A 7,200-nucleotide genomic window follows, 5' to 3' on the forward strand; every position below is an offset into this window, starting at 1 on the left:
ATAGTAGTTGCGTATAACATATTTTAATTTTTACGTAGGCTTCATACATTAGATTTTTTTCCGTTTTTGGAACAAAGTTTTTGATTTTTAAAAAAGACTCGATAATGTCGCTACTTTGCTAATTAAATTGTTGATATGAATTGTCCATGTCAATTGTCCGTCTATTATTAGTCCTAAGTATTGAACATGTTCAATTTCAATAAGTCGTTCATTATTTATGTAAGCATCTATTTTATGACATTTTTTTATAGATTCAAAATGGATAATATTGCATTTTTTTCATTAAGTGTAAGTAAGTTTGTGTTTGTCCATTTAGTCAACATAGTTTGGTCTTTGTTTATGTCATTGTTTGTTAATACGTCTGTTTGATTTTTATAGAATAGTCCAATGTCGTCGGCATACATGACAATTTTTCCCTTAAAATTGTACAGTGACAAATCGTTAATGTATAAAATATTTAATATTGGCCCCAAAATAGATCCTTGTGGTACTCCAAAATTTACTGTTTGCAAAGGGCTTTTTTTCATTTACATTATTAAAATGAACTAGTTGTACATTTGATGCTTTTACGACGATCTATGTTTTTGGTAAAGCGGCGACTCTATATCTTTATATATAATGCAAGTCCAATTAGTTTCTGAATATTATTTGGCTAGATGTCTTGAACTATTACGCTGTACCGTTGTTGATGTGCTCGTATTTACATAGAGAACCGAGAACTTGGGACCATATTACTAATTAGCGAAACGAAGCGTCATCGACGTCCTTCTTCGGGTCACAGAATACCCTCCACCCCTTGAGGAATACTATTTCATATAAACCAAACTATACTAAACTGGAGATAAGTTTAATGCAGCCAATCCACCAGGCTATTTTTTATTTATTTATATTACTTTTATTCACTATAAATATCATACATAATATTAGAACATGTTTTTTGTATCACCAGTATTGGGCATCATTTATGCCCACACCATATTTTCTTGTTAAAAAGAATAAAATGAAATGCTAAATTCAACAATATTAAAGTAACATATTCGCAAATCGTTTTCAGCTGATTGCCTTTTTTTTTCATACAAACGTATTCCCTTTCACAGTAGTAGCCGCTCGATTGTGGAATAATCTACCCACTAATGTTAGAGACGCCCCTTCTTTATTTACATTTTAGTCGAGATTGAAATGTCACTATCTAAATATTTAAATTGTTCCTTTATCCTTCTTCTTTCCTTCCCATCCCCTCTCCTCTCTTCATAGTAAAGTGTTTTTTTTTTTTTAAACATATATTTATTTTTGTTAATCTTTGCTTTTAATTTCTGTATAAAATTGTAAGATTCAATATGTCCATGTATTTATAATTTTCTCAAACTGAACGGTTTGGGTAGGTAGGAAGAAATTGCCTTAAGGCAATATGCCCGCCCTTATATGTATATTTATTGTATATGTATATAAAGTGTCAATAAATAAATAAATAAATATTCCCGTATTTTCTCCCTGGATTATAGCACTAAAGCAATGATTTTTTTGGTATGATATTTTGGTATGGAATTTTTCAAAAAAAAAAATATCAACAAAATCGGTTCAATTTTGAGGTGTGGAAAACGGGACAATGAAACGTCGATTTTTTTCAGTTTTAATTACGATAAATCCGTTGTCTTTTTCACACAGTATTTTTTTTTCTTAAATATCTCGAAACTTTTTTTTTTACACTTCGACTTTATAAACCACGATTAAACTCTATTGTCATTCTTACTTATGACCAAATTACAATTACACGAACAGTTGCAAAAATGGTTTATTTAAATAATAATTATGAAGAAAGTATAACAAACACCAGCGATATCTTTCGTTGAAAAGGGGCAAGTTTTTATTGTCTGATTGAATTCAATATTTGCAGAAAAGCAATCGCTTAACCCAGCCGGTGATAGATTATATTATGATATATGTATCTTTTTTAACACTTATTCTTATGCTTAGAAGTGGGGATCAGTGCTATGCTTAAAGCTCCTGACGTCACTGCGACCTGTGAAAATTTATTGTAACGGGTCCTCGTGATCGTTCTCGCCCTCCGAGCCCAGGTCTATAAATAGCCTGGCTACTGTGTGGTAGGCAAGAGTACACATTTTGCTAAATCTCCCCTTCCAAGCCCAGATCTGAAAAGTATCGGGCTATTTAGATACGAAGCAAGCTATTAAACGTCCTCAGGTGTAACCAGTAGTCCCCCGAGGATAAGGCTCATTTAATGATTTAAAGCATCACATTAACAAATAATGTGTTCCTCATCTCTGCAGAACCTACATCTTGAGGTTTCGGAAACGTTCATTCAAGCAAGGTGTTTGTTCAATCTGCAGTAGCTCACCTGAACTTACTTACGCTCATTCAAACACAACCTCTTACATATATATAAATGTATTTTAATGTATTTAAATGAGTATATATACATATAATATACGCAAGCACACATTTAAGGATGTAGGTACCATAATTTAATATGTATGAGTATTATTTAGAAACTTTCAACCTTAGTTTAAATAATATTTTCATCCTTGCTGACTGGACGTTTCTATAAATTAAAATAAATATATACCTTGATATCCACATTTTCACCAAATCCATTTATTGACATATTACAACAGAGATGAAGAACATTTAAGAGAAGGTAATATAGAAGTCTAGGCTTATGACCTGTCAATACCTGGTTTAAGTGGCCACCTTACACGCTGTGTAACATTCACCATTCTGCCTATGTTCGAAAATTTATATCCCTTCAGTTCTTTCATCTGTTGATGTTTGTGAAGTTAAAGAGCTGGCCTAGCTTAGACTTCTATATTACCTTCTCTTAAATGTTCTTCATCTCTGTTATAATATGTTAATATAAACAGCTACCCAGGGAATTGAATCCAGACCTTGTCTACAAAAATTTGGACAAACTCAAAACATTGTTGATAAATCCATTAATGTTGAAAAATATTAAATTGTATCCTTATTACATGTTCTTAAGAAAATATAGAGAATTATATGCCTTAATTAATTATTTTTTTCGCCTTCGAATACATAAACGTTTTCTCATTTAAAAAATATATGTTTTACTCTATTTTTAGTGTTATGTTCCAAAATTCTTCAAAATGAGTTGATATATAGCCAAGCAGAAATTTAGCAATGCTGATTTTGCAAATATTCAGTAATTTTCTAATAAAGTTCTCAAAGCTATGCCGTGAAGTTGAATAGTTTGATCGCGCTTATCGCTGGCCAAATGCATTCTCCGTCTGGTCGTTTTAATTGCCTCTCCTTGCTCCGGCACTGGTCCTCTCCTCTGCTGAACTGCACTGACGCATGACTTCTAGAGATGTAAACGATAGATCGACGTCTTCGAGATATCGATCAATATATATTTTTTTTTATATCAATATCTTTTTTTTATTGATATCAACATTTTCTTCGGGTAAATTTCGGAATGACGTTTTAGAGCCAAACATTGCAAAACCATGACCCGGATTCAATTGAATAAATTTGTAAGAAAATTGTTACTGGGTTAAGATCGAGAAAAATCGGAAAATTTTCTCAAAATACATTATTAAATAATAAATTAATATTGTTTGACTGTATAGTAAATAAACTATTAGGTAGTAATGTTAATGTTTATTTTTGCATAAAAATGTCTGCCTTAAAACAAGTTGTACATAGTTAGGCAGACTAGACATGATCCAAAGAAATCTATTACCTAAGTATGTATGTAGTAGATAAAAAAATGTTATTTTGGTTAATAAACTATGATTATTATTATTATTATTATTATTATTAATGTTTATTAGACGCAGTCGGCGGTCTTACGCGTGACGTCAAAATGACATCATGCCAACTACGAGCCGTTTTCTATATGCTCATTTTTAAACCCAAAAATTATAAATGAAAACAAGTTTTTAATAAATTGATAGTTATATCATAAGAATCGTAAAAATCCACTTTAAATTTGTATTATGTTTTTGACGTTATTCCCGACATGTGAAAATACTCAATCATATTAAATAGATAATCTAATATTGGTTACGCGTGAATGTTTACTGCCATTTATATGTTTTGGCTGTCGGCTTTTCCTTGAGAAGTAGGAACCTGAGCAGCCTGGCAGTACCTACCGCATTGCAACAGTTCACAAATTTCATTTTCAAATAAAACTGACAGCTGTATTTTTCCTTACAACAAATTATGTCTTCTGTGATCCGCACTATAAACTAACAACAACAAATAATATTCCTACCGCTATCTTTCTATAGGAAGTTACCGCTTAAGTGTCAGCATTAATATCATCACCGCAACCAATATCTAATCTTGATACACCAAACAGAATAAGAAAGAACTTGACATCCGCATCATTCCCGCATTAATATCTGGTGGAGCAAGGGGGAACACTTCAACACAGGTGAGTCGATTTCCATAGCATATTAGGTGGCAGAAAACGTTCTTAGTAACGTGTGTGTTGGCTGACCTTGTTGGACCATCTTGGATCTGTTCATGCACTCTCTAAACTGTCGAGGAATTTAACTTTTGCGCCTCTCTCTTGCGTCATCAAATATACTTAAATAAACACCTTACAAGAACTTAGAATACTATATTTTAGATCATTTTTTGCCTTCATTCTCTAATGAATATTCTTCGTTCTTCATTAAACAAGCGCAATGCAGAAAAAATATATCATGTGTGATGAAAAAAGGCTTTAATTACACTTCAACTCTTTAACTATTCAATCCTATCTTAATTCTTCAACTAAGCCTACGCGTAACTTTATACCAGGTTTATAAGTAAGGCCCGTAAGGTTTTACAGTAAAACATGTTAGAAATTTCAAAAACATGTTTTTTTAAGGAATAACATAGTTACATAATAACATGATTTATTCGCTGAACATAGTTTTATTCGATTTAGCCTGTATTTTATTCCTGGCTTGTCTATTTTATGGTCCCGATAGTAGTTCGCAAGCATGTTTTCGTTTCATTTCCCGTTTCAGGGCAATTCAATATGGCTGATATCTTGGTAAAATCTTTTAACACATGCTAAACAGCATATACATAAAGCCCAAAACGTATCCTTGTCTACTACTTCACACCTGAAGTACAGTTCTCATAACTTGTTTTTAACTGTGGGTTTTTTTTTTGAGGATTAAGTCACTTCACTACACACGTAACAAAAGTTGTAAACAAACTATTCTCACGGTTGCGTGTTATTGTAATGCCAAGCAATATGTACTACATACATAGTTTGACTGGTTCACAAATTGTCTTAGTTTAAGTGTGAGAGCAGTAATAAGAAGTAGATATTTGGATCTTTGTTTCTTGCAACCGAGAAAAGAAACATTTTTGAGGAGGGAATATGGAAGTCTAGGCATTTACAGGGCTTATAGCTTGTCATTAGCTGGTTTAAGTGAACATTTTACACATTGTGTAACGTTTACCATTTAGCCCATGTTTAAATATCCACATTTCCTCAACTTCATCAATTCCATCTGTTGACTTTATAAAAGTAAAATAGCTGAAACCATTATCGTTTACACAGATTTAAGATATCTGAGATCAACACTTGCTCATGCGATAATGTTACTCTCCAAAATGTATCCCATCTATTGATGCATTGCCCCTTTTTTAGTCTACAGAGAATGCTATGCAGAAGTCTAAATGAGGATTTACACGATGTTCATGTAGTAATTAGTCATAAGAACTTGTCAAGAGAGGCATTATACATGATAGATTTAATGAAGGCAACAAAAGGTATCAACGATAGCAGGACACCAAATGCCAAACACTCTTCACGTGGATCGGAAGATCTGTTGACGAACGACAACAGTCCGCCTCCTCCTGACGAGTTTTCTGTGGTTTTCTCGTCACTAGAGCAAATGTGGATAAACTCCTGAAACAGGCCACAGCTGAAACATCCCACCCGATCCTTACATAATATATCAACTAAATAACTAAACAAAGTTTTTCATTGAAGTAAATTTAATAGAATATGTATTTTTTTAATAAACAAATAAATAACTATCTTTTTGAAGTAAATATCAACCTTGTACATTACAAGCAAAGTAAAAGGATGATGCAACTCACATATTAAAACAAAAAAAAAACCTTTATCATGTGGGTGGGATTCATTTGGCTGAACCAATTCACCTACTAGGCAACGCCTGAAAACAATTTTTATACTTATACCAGTTAGTTTAATTAGCAATGTTTTGAGTAAGTCCAAATGTTTGTGGATGGGCTGGATTTCCTCCCCTCGTGAAGAAATCCAGCATAACTAAAAACATTTGGACATACTTAAAACATTGCTTAATTCTTCATTTAAATTATTTATTGACAATTCTTGATGAAATTTTATTGTAATGATGTAATAACTTATGTTTACATATAAGTTATTAATTTTAAAAATACTTGGTATACTCCCACTTATTTATTTTGACCAATTAGCGTTTTCACCCTTTAATGGGCATCTTCAGCAGTCTGAATATGTATATATCTAAATATAAGTTATTACATCATTGCTGAATAGATATTTACTTTACAAACAGTTAAAAAAATAACATGATGCGCGTCATTTCAACGCATGCTTAAAACTTAGGTCGTCCAATATTGCTCAAAATCAGATTTCTCGAGACTCGATAATTTTTTTACAGAAATATTTGCAAGTAAATAAGTATCTACATAGACTGAATGTTTCATTTCAAAAACACAGTTTTTTTTGTTGTTTTAAATTTAATAATCGATGTTTTGATAGATGATTGGGCATCCTTATTCACCTTTGAAAACCCTCGTATCCTCGCCTCTCTTAGTTTAGGTTCAGATGCGCATCGGGGAGTGTTTTAAATAATGCTTCAAACCCCACACCATCAAACGAAAAGAATTCATTTATGGTATTTACTTTTGTATTTTGTATTTAAATGAACTCTGCTCTTATTAAAATCGTCTAGTGATTCAGTTTTCGATTATCGAATAAAAAATACGACCCTAATATTCTCAATATTTTTTTATTTTTGGATTTTTGGATTTTAGGACATATGTGAATTTCAAAAAGACAACGTTTTTGTTTGTGAATTTTGGAGTTAAAACAAACATATTGATAGCAGTGACCGTGAAAGTATTTACGTGTACTAGAATTTTGTACCAAGCAATTGAAATACACACACGCCCAAATAACATAAACCAAGACGATGGGCTGAAATT

The sequence above is a fragment of the Micrasema longulum genome, unplaced genomic scaffold, assembly GCF_059751315.1.
Source record: "Micrasema longulum isolate JH-2025_06_02 unplaced genomic scaffold, ASM5975131v1 h1tg000282l, whole genome shotgun sequence".
NCBI lineage: Eukaryota > Metazoa > Arthropoda > Insecta > Trichoptera > Brachycentridae > Micrasema > Micrasema longulum.